The following is a 19387-nucleotide window of genomic DNA, read 5'->3' as shown; positions in this document are numbered from 1 at the left end:
ATCTTTTGCAATTTATTCAATTAATAATGGAGAAGTCAAAGTAGAAAGATGGAGTTGGGAAGCTTTAGCCATTAGCCACACAAACACAAGGTGATTCCTTGTTTAAAATTCCCGGAGGTGAAGCTTTCCTATGGATCAGAGCGGTCAAGCGAACATGGATCCCGACCAAATGTCCACCAGCACTTTTCGGTGAGAAAATCGTGGTAAAATGTCGCCACTTACCGGATATCAGCTGAGCTTGTGCCGTCCATACAGCTGCCGTCGACTTCCATCAGACGCTGGCCTCAAGACACCCGTGGACACACCCTTCCGACTATCAGGTATTATTGAACTCACTAAAAGACTAGCAACACAATAGAAAGATAAGGGATTTCCCAGAAATATCCTAGTAAATGTGTCTAAAAACATCTGAATCTGTCCCAATTTTTAACTTGAATTTTTTTTTCTTTTTTTTTTCTAGTCGTCGCTATCAATATCCTCAAACACAAATCTTTCATCCTCGCTCAAAGTAATGGGGAAATTGTCATTTTCTCGGTCCGAATGGCAAAAATATGGCAATATCGCGAAATGATCAAGTATGACACATAGAATGGACTAGCTATCTCCGTTTAAATAAGAAAATCTCATTTCAGTAAGCCTTTAAGGGCATGGTTTAACCACGTGACTACTTCCGTTACAACTGTTTGGTAATGGCACCATTTTGAAGTAACCATATCACGTCACTGATTACGTCATCATGTCATGGGAATGAGTTATTATCACAAGAGTCAAAGAAATTATACTTTGTTAAAGTCACTCTTTTATAAGAAAATGTATCTGGGTCTTTATCGCCCTAGTGATGCAGAAGCCAAATAATTCTGCCAGAGGGTACCTTAGATTGGCTATGCAGAGTATCCAGCACCATTAATGCACACACAGTTCATGATCAATGATTACATGATTGCAATGGGTGTCACCCTGGTAAGCTGACGAAAAATTCACGTACTGGTTGCATTTCGGTTGCATTGCTGTTTGGAATTATGTCACATTTAAAAAGGTCAAATTCCAATCGGATTGGGACTACCTCCTGATGTGGCCTGAGTCTGATGCGAAAATATCAGATTTGAGGCACTTTGGAGCTTTTACACTGGCAATTTTTTTTTCTGTGTCACTTGAGGGCAAAAAAATTAAATTTGGGACCATAAATTACATGTTTTTCTTTTCATTTTCTTTTCCTTTCCTGCAACAACTGTGATGTGTTACAACATTTGTATCATAGATTGCGGTTATTTTAATCAATTTTTACTACTAATAATAACCAATTGGTATGAACTGGTATTATAAATAGTGTAAAATATATCTATATTTATGGTGTAAAATATTTATCTAGATGGGCAAAGATGAACTACAAGAGCTAGCTGTAAATACTGTAAGTAAAATCAAAATGTGATTTTATGCCAAATTCATCATTATTTTGAGCTCACTTTTGTAAAGTTCTCTCACATAAATACATATACACAAATTACTTTGGGTGTATTTTTGTACACAACACACTTAAATAAATATATTCTGTAGAAGGCTTTAATTTTAGCTATTTAATTTCAGATTTTTTGTGAAAACTGATTAAAATCATGTCATAGGTTTGCAATATAACTTTTGATACAAACTTTTCTTGCCTTAGTGCAGGCCGTTTACTTACGTTTGCAGGCCAGACGCCAGTGTGGGCAAACGAGAAAGCCAAACTCTTACCCATTCTCTTGTTGCCTTTGCAGTGCTTGGACGACATTTTCTGAAATTAAATTCAATGTGCAAAGTGGTCATTCTAAAACATTACTACAGTCAAAATAAGGGCACAATAAGAATAGCATATTTGCTTATTGGATAACTATGAAGCAATATTAACAACTAGTTTACTGCCAAATAAGGCGAAATTGATTAACCAATAAAAAGTTGTTTTCCTTTTAACTTACGTAGGATCCATCTGGAGGTCGCCTTCGTGGGTGTGGGCTAAAATAGTTTGCATTCACACTGTGATTGGGCAGCCAAAAGATAAAGCTCGACATTTGATAGGCGTTTGGTAAGATGGACCCGGTTATGGTATTGGCCACCGAAAGATGGACCCATCCAGGTTAAAGGTTTAGGAAAGATGGGCTCGGCCTTGTGCCTTATTTATGTGGCTCCATTTCTACCATATATGGATAATCTACTGACGTCACTTGTGGGACGTCATAAAAGGTTCACATTCCAAACAACTCCTTTAGAGGAAGTAGGAAGGATAGCAAGATTGTTTTATAAGTATCTCCGCAATGCCCCCACAGTTTGATTTCAAATTTTCGGGACCAAATACACAACAGCAAATACCAATAATGTTTTGCATAATAGGGCCCAAAATGCTGGGGAGAGGGGCGGCAGAACTGGAACTAAAAATATTTCTGACGGCGCTATACCTTGCCCAGGTGTAGCACCATGCTTGTCTTCCTTATTCTTTATGATCACTTATACTTGCCAACCTTGAGACCTCCGATTCGGGAGGTGGGGGTGGGGGGCGTAGTCGGGGGTGGGGCGGAGGCGTGGTTGGCGGTGTGGTTGGGGTGGGGGGCGTGGTTAAGAGGGGTGGCGTATAATTCACCAACTCGAGTATTTCATATATATTACATATATATATATATATATATATATATATATATATATATATGTATGTATGAAATACTTGACTTCAAGTGAATTCTAGCTATATATATTTATTTTATTATATGTATAAATAAAATAAATAGTTGAATTTTAGACGGCACCTATCAAATACACAGTAATAAAAACACAGTTGTTCTACTAACAGTACTGTGCCTGCTTATTACTAAAAAAAACAATAACACTTACCTTTCACTATTTGAGTAACCTTTGTTCTGCCATTTGCGTATTGGCAAGCGATCTCCGAATCCGGAAACATCCTTCACGGATTTGTTGTAGACATCCGCAAATGAGAACGGGATGTTGCTTCCAGCTATCAGCATAGCCATCTTTGTCTCAGCATAAGTTACACCATTGGGTCTTCATTTTGTGAGGTGGCCCACAATACTGGGTTGTGACTGATGCTGCACGCTTTGTGCTTCGCTGACCGTTCATGACTGAGTATATCCGTTCGGACGCCGTGTTCAATGGAGAAGTCTGTTCTACAAAATTTCCAGGCAACATACCACTTCCCCTTCGAACTCTCCTGGATAAACTTAAATTCTTGTTTCCGCTCGTTTTGGAACTTGCAAGCGTATTTCTTCATTTTGCTCGTCGACGGCGTAATATATTGGGTTGGAGTTAATAACCAGGCGACGTGATGAAGTTACGTCTTCAGAATAGACATTCTGTTCTATGTACAGTAGATGGCAGTATTGTCCTGTTTAAGAGGGTCACATCATTGAGTCAGTTCTCATGGAGCTGGAGTGGGCGTGGCCTCCAGCTCCGTCTGAATTTCGGGAGATTTTCGGGAGAAAATTTGTCCCGGGAGGTTTTCGGGAGAGGCGCTGAATTTCGGGAGTCTCCCGGAAAATCCGGGAGGGTTGGCAAGTATGACTTATATAATTCCACATACTGAAATGCTAAAGGTTTTTAGCGCCACTGATAGATAGATAGATAGGAAAGATAGGTAGATAAAAAGACAGAGATAGATAGATACCGTATTTTTCACACTATAAGGCGCAAGGGATTATAAGGCGCATCTTCAATGAATGGCCTATTTTAAAATATTGTTCATATATAAGGCGCACCGCATTATAAGGCGCATAGAATAGATGCTACAGTAGGGGCTGGGGTTACGTTATGCATCCTTTAGATGGAGCTGCGCTAAAGGGAATGTCAGCAAAACAGTCAGATAGGTCAGTTAAACTTTATTAATAGATTACATACCAGCGTTCTGACAACTCTGTTCACACCCAAAATGAATAAACAGCTGTTTTATTATTTTGCCCGATTCAATAAACACGTAAAAAACAGTCTGATACTGATACGGTAAATCAAACGTTAGTGTAATCACAATATAGTAACACTCGAAATAGTGCAAAGCAATAATATATCAATAACTCAACGTTGCTCAAACGATAATGTCACACAACACAACACACAAAATAAACATGTAAAGCTCACTTTATTAAGTTATTCCTCATCCACGAATCCCTCAAATTCTTCTTCTTCAGTGTTCGAATCAAACAGTTGGGTGAATACAGCATCCAACATTCCAGGCTCCGTCTCGTCGAAGTCGTCATTAAACGAGTCAGTGTCGCTGCTGTTAATGTTAAATTCTCTCGCTGCTGCTCTATTCCCGTGTTCTACTGTGTGACTGGTCGCCTTGAGTTTAAACTCTGTCATAAGCGTCTCTCTTAATAGGAGCCATTTTGGTGTCTTTACATAAACACACAGAAACGGCATGCCTCCCGCAGTCACATATCCCTTCTTCTACGAGGGAAAAGAAAGTTGGCGGCTGCTTACCGTAGTTGCGAAACCTCCATCCATCCATCCATCCGTTAATTTCTACCAATTATTGTGGCTCAATATTGGTCCATATATAAGGCGTACTGGATTACAAAGGCAAACTGTCAGTTTTTGAGAAAATTTTAGGTTTTTAGCTTCGCCTTATAGTGCGGAAAATACGGTACTTTTATTAATCCTCTTGGGATGATTCAGATATTCCATATCACGGAGTTCACATAGTAGAAGTCCTCACAGACCCAAGCATACTGTGCGCGGTGCAGAATCCATGCAGTCTTCAGTGTCGGGCTTGCCCCTGACAGTTTGTTTGTGTTTTAGTTTTTCCTGTGTGTGTGTAGTATTTCCTGTCTTTAGTTCCTGTCAGAGCTCTTATTTTGTCCGTTTCCTGTCTTTCTCCTTGAGTGCTGTGTCCCCTCAGCTGCGGCTGATTGGCACCTGGCCACACCTGGCGTCAATCAGCCCGCTCCTATTTAGACCTGTCTTCCCATCCAGTCAGTGCTGGATTATTGTCGATGTCACTTCCGTATTGTCGTTGCTACCTGTCGTGTCTAGTCAATGCAACGTTGCGGTAAGCTATATTGGGTAGCTGTTTGTAGCTTACTGTCTTTCGTTCCCTGCTTCCAGTTTTGTTTGTTTATAGCCAAGTTTTTTATCCGCCTCATGTGTGATTTTTGTTTGTACCCTTTTGTTCGGTTGTTGTCTTAGTGTTTTATTAAATCATGTTTACCTGCAAAATGCCTGCCTCCTTCTCTGTATCTTGGGGTTTGTCACCAACTCACTCTGACAGTATAATCCAGCCAAATTCGAACCCCGCAGAGTTGTCTATGGCAAAGAGGCCGCTTTTCAAGCCCTCTCCCACCCACCCCTGTTGACTGTGGGCCTATCTGGGGACGTCTGGGCTCCGTCCTTTGGGGGGGGGGCTACTCCTCACACAAGCGGGTCTACAACAGTCGCCGCCACAGTTTCCGGTGGGCCGGCAGACGCCACCATCATCTCCGGTGAGCAAAATAGGATCTTTTTCACTGAGATTCCTGAGCCATTTTGAGACATAATGAGCTACCCAGTCACGTGATCGCATGACATAGAGGTAGAAACCACAGACCCTTTCCCAAACAACAACAATCGAAATCATGCAGACTCTGTGGGAGCCAAAAAGGACTACTTTTGGACAAATGCCGGTCCAGAACCTTGTAATTTTGATCCCGAATATAAGGAGGGTGAGATAAAAATCTAAAAACTCTGCTGAGCAGATGCAGCTTTAGTAAAACACTAAGCATCATGTAGCATTATTGCTAAGTGCTAAACAAATACGAACCACAAACATAATTAAACGATCGCTTACTGTAAAATGTCTGCTCTCACTATGATGGCAACCGATAAATTGTTCATATCTACCCCTTGAGGTGAAGAATGAATTTTAATCCACACAAAGGGTTAAAAAAGTTGCTGCTGACACTGTCTTCTGTTGGAGTGTGTTTGTCTCCATCTTGGGGTATACATTGAATGTCACAGATGACATGACTCAATTCTATAGTCATGGCTAATCCTCCTATTATCCAGATGAGAGACACGATTTATACTCTTGAATAACTTTGACGATCTGAGATGCGATGATGCGGGAGCAGAAATTGCAGCAAACAAAACATCGCCGGCTCAATGCTGTAGTGCTGCATGAGCTTCTTCTTTACCGTTTCTTAATGCCAGTTTGCATCCATATATGTTGCACTAATGCCATCTTCAGTTTCGCATTATAATTACATTAAGGTCCCTCCTTGAGTCAAATGCAGCATAAGCTATAGTTAGCTCTCGGTTATCAATGCTAAAAATACTTTGTCTGCGTTAGGGCTTATAATAAGAACATTATTAATATTTGGTTATAATTCAGGTCACAAGATGTTAATAGAGTGTTGTTTGCGGGTTTTGGATGTTTTTTTTGGCAATTATAGAGCCCCCATTGTTGATTGTTGGCGGACTTTTTATTAAGTTATTTATTTACGACTTAAAATGCATAAACCAAGAAAAACTTATGTCTTCATGTCTTATATAGGGATTGTGAATGATAGACACCACATCTCTCTCTCATTTTTGCATATTTTCTGTATGACTGATCTGATGCTATGGTAAAGGTGCAGAAGTGTTACTCCAGTGACGTCAATCTACGGAACTAGCTGGAGGAATTCGGATCGGAATATTCAAAATGGCTGACTGAAATTGTGGCATTTTGTGATGTTTTGACGGTATTTTCAAATACTTTGCAAATTGTAAGTACGATTGGATATGATTTATTGGATACAATGAAACACAATCAAGCATGTAAAGTCAACATGTTTTTCCACTCTACTAGTACTTTAAAAAGATAATCTTACAGTGTTATTTTGTTCAGAACATGACTTATAATGGAAGTTTGTTTTTTGCTTAAGTACTGTTTAAAGTTGTTGTTGCGTTGCGGTCGCATCGTGGATGCGCGTGGGTTGTCACCCCTCGATGCCAAAGGACTGGAGCAGGCAGGAATGAAGGTAGGAGCAGGTTTTAATATAAAAAATACAAAAGGAACACTTGTACAAAACAGCAAAAAAAAGGTGTGCTATGGCACGGATAACAAAATGCTAATAATAGCAAAAGGCAGAGTTCGAAGTCCAAAACAGCGCGAGCCGAGCGCGGAGGCTAAGCTAAAACTTAACGGGGAAACCACAAAAGACTAGAGGGTAAACACCGTAACAGTTGCATTGAGCAAGCAAAACGTCCAGAATTAACTTAGGTAGAAGGCGGACTTAAATACCAACACAACAATTAAAACCCTGGGTGAGTCCGAAAGTAAGAGCAGGTGAAACAGATGATGAAAACCATGGTAACGAATGTAAACAAGGAAATGCACAAGTACTGGGATCGGCAGAGTCCAAAACGTGATCAAAACATACAGAAAAGCAAACAACAAACGATCCATGAAGTGGATCGTAACAGTTGTATGACATCCTTTTAGGTGTGTGGTTTCGTAATTTATATAGATATTGCACATGCAGATCTGCAATGAATTACACAATGCATAGGTCTATAATAAAATGCCCAAATAGTAATAGATATCGTATGGTCCCATCATTAGTCAAGATAAGAAATCAGAGTGCTAAAGCTTTATACAATGTTTGTATTTCACACTGCAATGTCAGGTAGCTGTGAAATGAAATACAGTATATCACAATTAAAATAGCTCCCATTTTAGATTTGGTACACACTGTGAGTTCTTGATGGTGTAAGGATAATCATCTGATTCTATCAGAACTCATGAAGTGTTTGTCTGCTTTTGTGTCATTCTGCCAGGAGAGTTAACGACCTGTCCTGGGCTCGGTGTCTTGATTCGCGCACAGTTGCTTCTGTGGTTGTGCGTGAGTGTTTTTCTCTCGCTAGCAATTTGCCCCATGCTTGGACCCTGCAATGAACAGATGCTTCCATTGTAAATGATGAGGCGAGGGGCCATAATAAAGAGTTGATAAACACAGAATTACTGCTTGGTTGTGGGCTTGCAGAGAGAAGAGGGGCGGGGAGTTTGGGGGGGTGGGGGGTGTTAAAGTGGGAAATAATTGGAGAAAATACTTACACTCACATGAAAACAAAGCAAAAAAAAACTGGACTAAAGTACTTACAGACAACATTGTAAGACGTGTTGAAAAACATCACAGAGCTATAACAAACCTTGATAGGGGCATCCATCCATCAATTTTATTTCAATTTGGGTCACTGATAAGCTGAACTCTATACCAACTGACTTCAGACAGAAGGCTGTGTGGACCCTAAAATTTTCGGCACTCGATGATGATGAAGCACTTGACCTGCAATTCTATATTAAAATGCATAAGTGAGAAAACGGAGCTCTTGTTGACTACCTAATTAGCTTCCAATCCAGTATAAGTAATAGTAGTAGTACAAAATGGTGATCAAAGCAGTCCCTAACGGCAATTGCAGGCTTTTTTTCTATTATTGTGAATTTGTGGAAGCTATGTTAAAAAGTTGCGGGAAAGTTATCATGTTTGAGGCTTTTTTTTTTTAACAATGTTGAATCACGGGGGCACCAAGGATTTTGAGTCTGTAAAGGCAGTCGTCAGTGCCTCCATTACTGTGGCGGCAGATCAGACCTTTGGTTGCAAGGTAGTTGGTGCCACTTGTAGCAGCAATTCCTTAACCCAGCTGTGGAGGTCAGAGTTTAGGGAGGCCGTCAAACTGAAGAGTCTTACCAAGCATGGCTTGCTTGTGCGATTCCTGAACCAGCTGGCAGATACTAGCAGGCCAAGCAGTGCACAGCTTTGCAGTGGTTGAAGTAAAATCTCAGGTTTGGGACGATTTTGGTGGGGCTAAGGCAGTGGTTCTCAAATGGGGGTACGCGTACCCCTGGGGGTACTTGAAGGTATGCCAAGGGGTACATGAGATTTTTTTTAAAATATTCTAAAAATAGCAACAATCCAAAAATCCTTTGTAAATATATTTATTGAATAATACTTCAACAAAATATGAATGTAAGTTCATAAACTGAGGAAAGAAATGCAAGATTGCAATATTCAGTGTTGACAGCTAGATTTTTTGTGGACATGTTCCAAAAAATATTGATGTTAAAGATTTCTTTTTTGGTGAAGAAATGTTGTAGCTGAGATAGGCACCAGCGTCCCCCGCGACCCCAAAGGGAATAAGCGGTAGAAAATTGATGGATGGATGTTTAAAATTAAGTTGATGAATCCAGATGGATCTCTATTACAATCCCCAAAGAGGGTACTTTAAGTTGATGATTACTTCTATGTGTAGAAATCTTTATGTATAATTGAATCACTTGTTTGTTTTTCAACAAGTTTTTACTTATTGTTATTTAGTTTTTTCCAAATAGTTAAAAAAAGACCACTACAAATGAGCAATATTTTGCACTGTTATACAAGTTAATAAATCAAAAAGTGATGACACAGTGCTGTATTTTACTTCTTTCTCTTTTTTTCAACCAAAAATGCTTTGCTCTGATTAGGGGGTACTTGAATTAAAAAAAAAAATTTCACAGGGGGTACATCACTGAAAAAAGGTTGAGAACCACTGGGCTAAGGAGCATGAATTTTGGTCTGCTTCAAATAGGTTTCAGCAATTGTCCAACATCTAAGAATGGGGAAGCAGTGTGGACAGGGCACTCAACTGAGGATTTAATCAGGTGGTGGAAGGAATAATTTGAGGCCCTTTGAAGCCCAACTGACACACCTTTATTGAGGAAACAGAGGCTGAGGATATGGACGTGTCCATGAGGTTGCGGAGCCTGAGGAAGTTAGAAAAGCTCTTCAGTCTCAAGGATTCGGGCGTCGACAAATTTTGCACTGAATTCTATTACTCCCTGAATGTTGAAGGACTGTCTTGGTTAGGGCTGTTGCATTCCACTTATCTCATGATACAATACACTATATTTAGCTCACAATAGGATATTTGACCAAAAATGCGATTTGATACACTTACATATTTTCGGACGGGTAGAGTAATTTTGGTGGCATCATTTTGAGTGCTCCATTGACTTGATGACATGACTTGAATAGAAATCTGAAAGCAGAAGTTACACAACATATGGTGCTGACTGGACAAAAAGCAACAGCCTAATGCTGGACAAAATCAATCTAAAATGTGATGACAAAATGTGTTGCATTTATTGAAACAGTGCAAACTGTGGCTTACAAGCCTTTGAAAGGTAAACAAAAAAGTACATATATTGACGACTCAAGTGTCGCAAAAAGTATATCGAGTAGTCTGTTCTCAACACCTTCTTAGATGGATTTTTTTATCTTGACACTAAACATATTAGGTAGCCAGTAGTAGGGGTGGGCAATATCGCAAATTTGGGTATCGATACTGATCCGATCTGATCCGATACCGGCCAGTATCGCCGATACCGATACCGGAAGTGTCGTCATCTGATGGGGGAGGGGGGGGCGCTTCGGGGTCGCGATACTTTTGAAAAACAAATTTGTACTTTTGCCTTTATTAATTAATTATGGTAATAATACAACACAGGACAACGATTTAAGTCAAAAAATAAAATATAAAGTAATATCAATAGCAATAAAGTCATGCAAATAAGGTGCAAACAACTACTGAACCTGGCTTGTCGCCTCAAAACACACAAACTATTAAGGTAAATAACAAAAGTCTAGTTATTGAACTGATGTGTGTCCGCGAACGCACCAAGCGTCATGTTAATTGTATTTATTTTATTTTATTTTGGGTTGAAGATGAACTTTTAAAGTGTTTTTAAATCTCGTTCGCGACCCATCACTAGGGAGAAGGGTGAAGTGGTGAGGAGCGCTGCGCTGTGCTCACATTTTTTTTTAAATCGGAGTGATTCGCTTAATTTGATGAAGTATCGATACCATTACACCAGTATCAATACGATACCGATACTCACCAAGTATCGATACTATCGATACTTGGTATCGCCCAGCCCTAGCCAGTAGTAGCCACCTGTTACATAAACATTGTACCATAACTTCTCCACAACAATTAATAAATCAAGTGATTTAAAATGTCTTTGGCCTTAAAAAGGAACTTCCGTTTTTTAAATGGTGCCAATTGTTTACAATCATTATGAAACACATAATGATGGATGTATTTTTTTTCTTTGTAATATTAAAGAAATTCAATCAAAAGTTAGATTACAATGAAGCTAATTCCGCCTACAAAGGTTTTACATACATGATGGCCTAAATGGCTATTAAAAGTGTACCAAGGTGACGGAATACCAACTCAAACTTTGTGTAGGTGAGATGCATGATTTACAGTATGATCTAGAATAAACTTCTAGGGAAAAAGGAAGCAAGGAAGCAGCAAACCACTCGATGATGTAAACATAGCGACACGCGGTAGTGATCACGGTGCCGCTATAAATAGTTTGCCTGTGTCAGCGCTTATAATGACATTATCACTATTATTTGGTTAATATCCAAATCACAGCGTGTAAATTGTTGTAGGTTTTTCAATGGTTATTTATTGAATATTATGGACAAAATAGAGGTGCTCCCATTGCCTCCGCTGTCAGCGGATTGTTATTTAGCTTAATTTATTATTTAGATTGCATTGAAAAAAATCCATTCGTCCTCAAGTCTTTAAATATAATTCTGAACAATAAGCCAAATTCCCCCAAAATTGCAGTTCCCTTTTAAAATGTACCTGTCTTAGTTAGGCAGTTTAGGGCCGAGCTCCTCACATTGAGAAGAGCCAGTTGAGTTTGCTCGGGCATCTAGTCCCGATGCCTCCTTTACAACTTCTTGGCAAGGTGTTCGGGGCATGCCAAGGCTGAAGGAGGTCTCGAGGTCGACCTAGACAAACTGGAGGGATTATGTCATGCAGCTGGCCAGGGAATGCTTTGGTTTTCTTCCGGTGTAACTAAACCTGCTGCCTCTGCAACCCAATAGTGTTGAATAACATTGATAGAAGGATAGAAACTTTCATTGCATATCGTTTACCTATGCCTGTTACCATGATGTGGGAACTGCTAAGTGTGATCTTAAGCAATGATATTCTTTGGTAAATACGTTTTTCGAAACCGATCATATTTGTACCGTTCACAAATGATTGATCGTATTTCTTTGCTGAGACTTTAATTTTCTAGATTCTTTTTATTTCAAGGGATTAAAAAATAATGCTTACACAAAAGGGGAAAAAAATTAGATTCTGTAATAAAAACCGACTAATCACAGCTGGTAAAGCAACATTACATTTTTTTTTTTCAGGCTTTACATCAAGCTGAGGGTTTGAAGGGGAGCCGTAAAATAAATCAGTCTTTTAGGCCATTATCTCCCTCAAACCAACTTTAACAAGGTAAGAGACAATGCAAATTATATGTCTTTCTTATGATAAATAGACGATTCAGTCAGAGTTTGTATCTTAACGGTTTTATCTTTCAGAAATGACTATGAAATTAATTGATATGGTAATAATTATTATTATGCATCGTAGCTATATTAAGCATTATCCTACTTGTATGCATTTTTCTTTGATGTACAGTAATATATCATCTTAATTTAACCGGCCATTTGAAATGGCATTGATGAAGGGGGTTAACCAGTGGAGGGATATTAAATACAGTGTGGGTGAATGACAGGAAATATAAAAACCTTGATAACAAAGTGAGAGGATGATTTTTTTTTTTGTAAATATCTCACATGAATTTTTAGCAGAACAGCTGAGACTGATTTTGTAGCACAATATAGACAGGATGTTATGCACATTTAGAAGTACATTCTATTTAATCTATTATTAACTGTTACATATTATCAATGGAAGACGTTCAAAAAATGGATAAACACATTTTTACCCATTAATGAATAAGATGAAGGTCGAAAAAAAAAAGATGCTTAGTAGTAGGAGCAAAAGTGTCAACATAACATTACTAGTCGTCACACAGTGTTTTAAATTTTTTTATTTAGTGTTAATTTTTTAAAAAGGGTACAAAGATGCTGTATCATGTATTCGTAAGTATAATAAGAAATTTATTGTAAAAAATAAAATACCTACACATAAATGAAATGAGTGTGCTGCATAGAGTTTCGCCATCCTTTTTAATAGTTGAGTTCAATGTAGTGTGCGTGTGTGTTTGTGTGTGTGTTCTGACTGGTCAAAGTATTTTCTTTTTTTTATGTCTTGGCGCAGTGGGGTAGTAGCCGTGCGCAACCCGAGAGTTCCTGGTTCGATCCCCACCTAGTACCTAACTCGTCACGTCCGTTGTGTCCTGAGCAAGACACTTCACCCTTGCTCCTGATGGGTGCTGGTTAGCGCCTTGCATGGCAGCTCCCTCCATCAGTGTGTGAATGTGTGTGTGAATAGGTAAATGTGGAAGTAGTATCAAAGGGCTTTGAGTACCTTGTAGGTAGAAAAGCGCTATACAAGTACAACTCATTTATTTATCATTTATCATTTATGTCTTTAATTTTCTATGATAGAGTGTGATGCTTGTGTTATCATGTCCCAAAGAGAATGTGTTTGCAACATCAGGCCCTGAGTGTGTACGCGTGTGTATGTATGATTGTGTGTTGTGGTTTCTGTTTCTGTAAGCAGTAATGTTTTTGTATTTGTGTGGACACCAACAGCACAGTAATCTGTAGGAGGGCCATCATTCTTAATGCAGCCTCTGTCATCAGTTTCCGTGACAACAGAGGGAAAGATGCGGCCGATACATATGAAACAGCGTGTGATGCATAAACATGGGAAAGAGAAAGAGGGTGAGGGCAGCGTGGGGGCGAGGTTATATGGGAAGTATGTGTGTCTGTGCGTGCTTCCCTATTTGTGTTTATTATTCATGACCCCTCCCCTCAATGTGCTGTCACTGGCCCCTCCCAGTGATATGTAATTTTGAATGTGTGTGCATGTGATGGATGTTGACAGGTAGATCAGGATTAAAATCCAACACAGCTCAACGTCACACTGTCACGTCCACCAAACACGTTTGGCCACACACACACACACAAACACACACACACACACGTACGCACGCACGCACGCGCGCGCACACACATGCGCGCACAAATAAAATCTAATTTGTATTTCTAATCTTCTTTAAATGTATGAATACATATTAAACTAGGGAGTATCGGGAAGTATGAAAAAGTAAAAGCAAAGTGAGAATACTAGTAATCTTTATTTTATCAAATATCAAATGCAATATTTTTTCATATATCATTATTATTATTAAAAAACGGAAATGCTGATTATCGGTCCTGCTAGACACCGACCTCTATTTAATAATACAGCTTTAACATTTGACAACCAAATAATAAAACAATGTGTCTCGGTAAAAAATCTGGGTATTATCTTCGACCCAACTCTCTCCTTTGAGTCACACATTAAAAGCGTTACTAAAACGGCCTTCTTTCATCTCCGTAATATCGCTAAAATTTGCTCCATTTTGTCCACTAAAGACACCGAGATCATTATCCATGCGTTTGTTACGTCTCGTCTCGATTACTGTAACGTATTATTTTCGGGTCTCCTCATGTCTAGCATTAAAAGATTACAGTTGGTACAAAATGCGGCTGCTAGACTTTTGACAAGAACAAGAAAGTTTGATCATATTACGCCTGTACTGGCTCACCTGCACTGGCTTCCTGTGCACTTAAGATGTGATTTTAAGGTTTTACTACTTACGTATAAAATACTACACGGTCTAATTCCATCCTAGCTTGCCGATTGTATTGTACCATATGTCCCGGCAAGAAATCTGCGTTCAAAAGACTCCGGCTTATTAGTGATTCCTGAAGCCCAAAAAAAGTCTACGGGCTATAGAGCGTTTTCCGTTCGGGCTCCAGTACTTTGGAATGCCCTCCCGGTAACAGTTCGAGATGCTACCTCAGTAGAAGCATTTGAATCTCACCTTAAAACTCATCTGTATACGCTAGCCTTTAAATAGACCTCCTTTTTACACCAGTTGATCTGCCGCTTCTTTTCTTTTTTCTCCTATGTCCCCCCCTCCCTTGTGGAGGGGGTCCGGTCCGAGGACCATGGATGAAGTACTGGCTGTCCAGAGTCGAGACCCAGGATGGACCGCTCGTCGGGACCCAGGATGGACCGCTCGCCTGTGTATCGGTTGGGGACATCTCTACGCTGCTGACCCTACTCCCCTTGAGATGGTTTCCTGTGGACGGGACTCTCGCTGCTGTCTTGGATCCGCTTTGAACTGAACTCTCGCGGCTGTGTTGGAGCCACTATGGATTGAACTTTCACAGTATTATGTTAGACCCGCTCGACATCCATTGCTTTCGGTCCCCTAGAGGGGGTGGTTGCCCACATCTGAGGTCCTCTCCAAGGTTTCTCATAGTCAGCATTGTCACTGGCGTCCCACTGGATGTGAATTCTCCCTGCCCACTGGGTGTTAGTTTTCCTTGCCCTTTTGTGGGTTCTTCCGAGGATGTCGTAGTCGTAATGGTTTGTACAGTCCTTTGAGACATTTGTGATTTAGGGCTATATAAATAAACATTGATTGATTATTTATGCGTCATATAACGGACACTTATTCTGCGTGTTGTTCACTATTCTTTATTTATTTCAAATTGCCTTTCAAATGTCTATTCTTGGTGTTGGACTTTATCAAATAAATTTCCCCCAAAAATACGACTTATACTCCAGTGCGACAAATATATGTTTTTTTTTTGTTCCTTCTTAATTATGCATTTTCGGCTGGTGCGACGTATACTCCGGAGCGATTTATATTCCGAAAAATACGGTACAATTTTTTTGCTAAGCCCACTTTTTTTTTTCCTGTGTGTTTCAGCCCCACCGCAAATACTTTTTGTTTTTTTACATTTGAGCTCTCCTTCTCAGTCTACTTCTCTTGTTTGCCATATAAAACATTTAAGCTTCCTATTGCCTCATCTCTGCATCCTGCTTTCAAACTTGCCCTGACACTGAGTGCGTGTTTAAAGCGGCTATGGAGACGATACATGTCAACCCTAGTCAATGTTTTTACTTCCACCAGCTGCAACAGGAGTAACGGAGATGGGATGGACCGCCCCATCTCTGATGTTATAGAGCAAGGGTGTGTCAGTCGATCACAAGCCAGGCATTAAACAAATAGACATAAAAATGAGCAATCATCAATCTTCACCAAGACTTCACTTTCGTCAGTCGTTTGACATTCTCGGCACCCGAGGATATTGTGAGATGAAGCTGGCCTTTGCGAGCTCATTATTAAGAAAAAAATCACTGACAGACGGACGGAGAGAAATACTTTTTATTTAAACAGACTCTTGGGCCGTACCTGCTGTCAAAACTCTAAAGACCGACAGCACAGTTCCTGTCTTCACCATAAAAGACCTGCTTCATCCTGCCTGTGCTAACAAAATATGAGTCTCAGAAAGCTATCGTGCACAAGCTAGCAAGCTACGGAGTTTGATGCCTATGTATTTCTCCCCCGCCCTCAGCGACCGCTCCCTCACTCGCTCGCCCACACACTCACTGCCGTCACTGCTTGTGTGCTGCCACCTAAAGGGCCACACACACGTATGTTGCTCTCATAACAAAGTGTTTAAAAACGAATATGCAAGTTGGACAAATCAGATGCCAAACCCAACCACTTTCATGTGGTATTGGACAGAAAGGAGGACTTTTTTACTCCTCCATTTGAAAATGTGGACGTTATCAGCACCATTGTCTGATTCCAATCAATGCAAGTCATCAGAATCAGGTAATACACCAACTTATATTCTTGTCTCCATGAAAGAAAGGAATTTATGTGTTAAACATGCTTGTTTTATCATTATACACCATTGAATGAGATTTCCTTATTTAAACGGGGATAGCAAGTCCATTATATGTGTCATACTTGATCATTTTGCGATATTGCCATATTTTTGCTGAAAGGATTTAGTAGAGAACATCCACGATAAAGTTCGCAACTTTCCGTGCTAAGAGAAAAGCACTGCCTCTACCGGAAGTCGCAGACGATGACGTCACATGTTGATGGCTCCTCACCCCAGTGGGCACCCGTCCTTAGTTCAACGTTGAGGTGACGTAGAAATTACGTCGCGACGTCACTCAACCATGTCCCGACCAAATCAGAACCAACTGACCCCACCACACCATATGTTGCAAATCTGGTTTGTTTTCATCATTGGGGGAGATCGTCTTTTCAACGTCGTTTCAACGTGTACAATTCTACTTGCCAACCATTCTGCGCGCATCGGCCATTTGCGACAGTTTTCAACGAAACCGCCGCTTGATGGCAGCGTGAACTAAAAGCCAAGCTTGTGCGCATGCGTGCTGAAGTACTTCCTTTCCAATACAGCAAGCAAGACGAAGAGCGAAGATTTGAATTGGAAATCGAACTATTTCATTGCAAAGAAAACCATCGACGTCCATAAAGATTCAGGTGTGTACCTTGAAATAATACTGGTTATTTATATCGATATATTTTTGGGTTGCAGGAAAACGTTTATTTTGACTATATAAACTTTTTTTTTCTCCCCAAGCAGACAACTAACAATTTTTTTCCCCACCTGCCCAAAAGCGAACACTTGTTTTTCCAGGCTAACACAAAACAAACAATTTTTTGGGGTTCCGTACTCATTGTCTTTTACAGCCGCGCCAGTCACTGTATTAATTTACTTCCTCTTGATTTTGATCTTCAAAATACCCGTCTGGATGGCAGTTGGGTTTTTCTGGCTCATTTTAATGTTTATTTAAAATGTTGCCAGTTTATTTTAAGTACAGGTACTTTTTAATTAGTTTGACTTGTTAGCAAGGCTTTGTCTCAAAAGGCAAGTCCACGGGTCGCTCATAAAAGGATCCATGTAATATTAAATGCTGTGATCTTTACTTATTTTTTTATTTTACTGATAAGGCCAGTACTGCTATTACAAGAGCTTTTGTCAAGTATTGAAACTTCCAAATGGTTTCACTGTTGACCAACATGTGTACTAAAATATATGACAATAAAATATCCAGACAGATTTTGTTTCATATGTTTTATGATTGACAATAAGACTGCACGGAGCGCAGAAATTTTTGGGGGTACAACGTTTTTTTCTCTTGGCACGAGAAGGCAACCAACTTTTTTTTTTTGCAGAGCTTACAGGAGCAAACTTTTTTTTTTTATATACGTCAGGAGAACAAACTATTTATTTTTCAGTTTTTGCTAAACAATCTCTTTTTTTCCAAAAAAAACCATACCCTCCCCCACGTTTCATCTGGTCCGCCCCTAAGTCTATGTACATGTACCACAACCGGGAATTGAAAAGCAGAACGTTAATGCAAGGCAATGTACGATGATTTCAGTTTATGCATATATGGAACGACACAGTACACTTGCTATGATACGTATAATACCAAAAAGGATAACTTTTTGATAAAACTGTCCTTCCATGTGCAGAAATTGGAGACAGTGGAGGAACTACTCGACCTTGACGAGTTGATAAAAACTTAACCAAGCAAGAAAGATTTGCTGGTAAGTAATTATAACATTATAATTGTGTAGCTGTTTTTACATCGGAAATATTATTGAATTTAGATAGAAAGTTCAGGTTATGAAATCGTGTAGATAAAACACGTGTAGATAAAACAGGCCCTATACTTGAATGTATGTATGTGTTTGCCAGCCCCTTCCCCCAGTGTATGCTAAACACATTCTCTTGTATATTTGCAGACAGCCAGGCTCTCAAAGATTGGTGGATATGACTTAAAGAGCTGTTTAAGCACCATCATGGACAGGTATTTTCCTCTTTCTCTACATATATATTAAAAATAGGCGATGTAAGACCCAAATTCTAATCTATGAGTGCTAGATCGGGAATGATAATAATGCAAAATTCCGTACTTTTTGGCCTGCATGTATGACTTGCGTGTTCAATTTCAGGCTCATGACAAATGAATTAATGTCCAATCTGAACGTAAAGGAAGAAATAGCTTTCTCGAGACGAAGCTGCTCGATGTAGTCACAGGTGAGTTTGTGTGTGTGTTTAATAATTACATTAACTTGATTGGGGTAAATCACACGCACCCTAAATTAATTTGTATTCTTTTTGCCTGTTTACAGCTAGTGTCTTGGATACCCAGAAGGGGACCGAAACGATGGTCCATGATGCCATAAAAAATAAACTGAAATATGCCCCTGGACGGAAGGGAGGAATAGGATGGGCATCACAGGCTAAATAAATAATTATATCGATTGACATTCTCCATTTTCTTTATTCTTAATTTTAATTTTGCATGGATTCAGGATTCAGCCTGGAGCTATATATGCACTGTATTTTGTTGTCTTTAATTATATTCATATATTGGTTGATGTTACGTTGATAATTGGTTGGTTGATCTTAGGTTGAAAGTGAAAGTTGAATCAACGTTGAAATATTGACGTAGATTCTACGTCGGTATTTAAACGTTGATCCAACTTTCATTTTCAACCCAAATCCAACGTTATTTCAACACGGGAAAGTAACGT

General features: G+C 39.5%; 2 long non-coding RNA genes across 2 annotated transcripts; both read left to right on the top strand.

The window, feature by feature from the left end:
• Positions 1 to 17233: 17233 nt before the first annotated feature.
• On the top strand, positions 17234 to 18836 carry LOC133558812 (uncharacterized). Its single transcript, XR_009808011.1, has 4 exons — positions 17234 to 17320; positions 18320 to 18394; positions 18593 to 18657; positions 18803 to 18836. It is a non-coding gene; the product is annotated as an uncharacterized LOC133558812 (long non-coding RNA).
• Positions 18837 to 18852: 16 nt separating this feature from the next.
• LOC133558813 (uncharacterized) lies at positions 18853 to 19115 on the top strand. Its single transcript, XR_009808012.1, has 2 exons — positions 18853 to 18887; positions 18983 to 19115. It is a non-coding gene; the product is annotated as an uncharacterized LOC133558813 (long non-coding RNA).
• The last annotated feature ends 272 nt before the right edge of the window (positions 19116 to 19387 follow it).

This window comes from Nerophis ophidion, linkage group LG09 (assembly GCF_033978795.1).
Source record: "Nerophis ophidion isolate RoL-2023_Sa linkage group LG09, RoL_Noph_v1.0, whole genome shotgun sequence".
Classification (NCBI taxonomy): domain Eukaryota; kingdom Metazoa; phylum Chordata; class Actinopteri; order Syngnathiformes; family Syngnathidae; genus Nerophis; species Nerophis ophidion.
The sequence above is the reverse complement of the archived record's forward strand: the minus strand, read 5'-3'. Positions and strand labels throughout refer to the sequence as shown.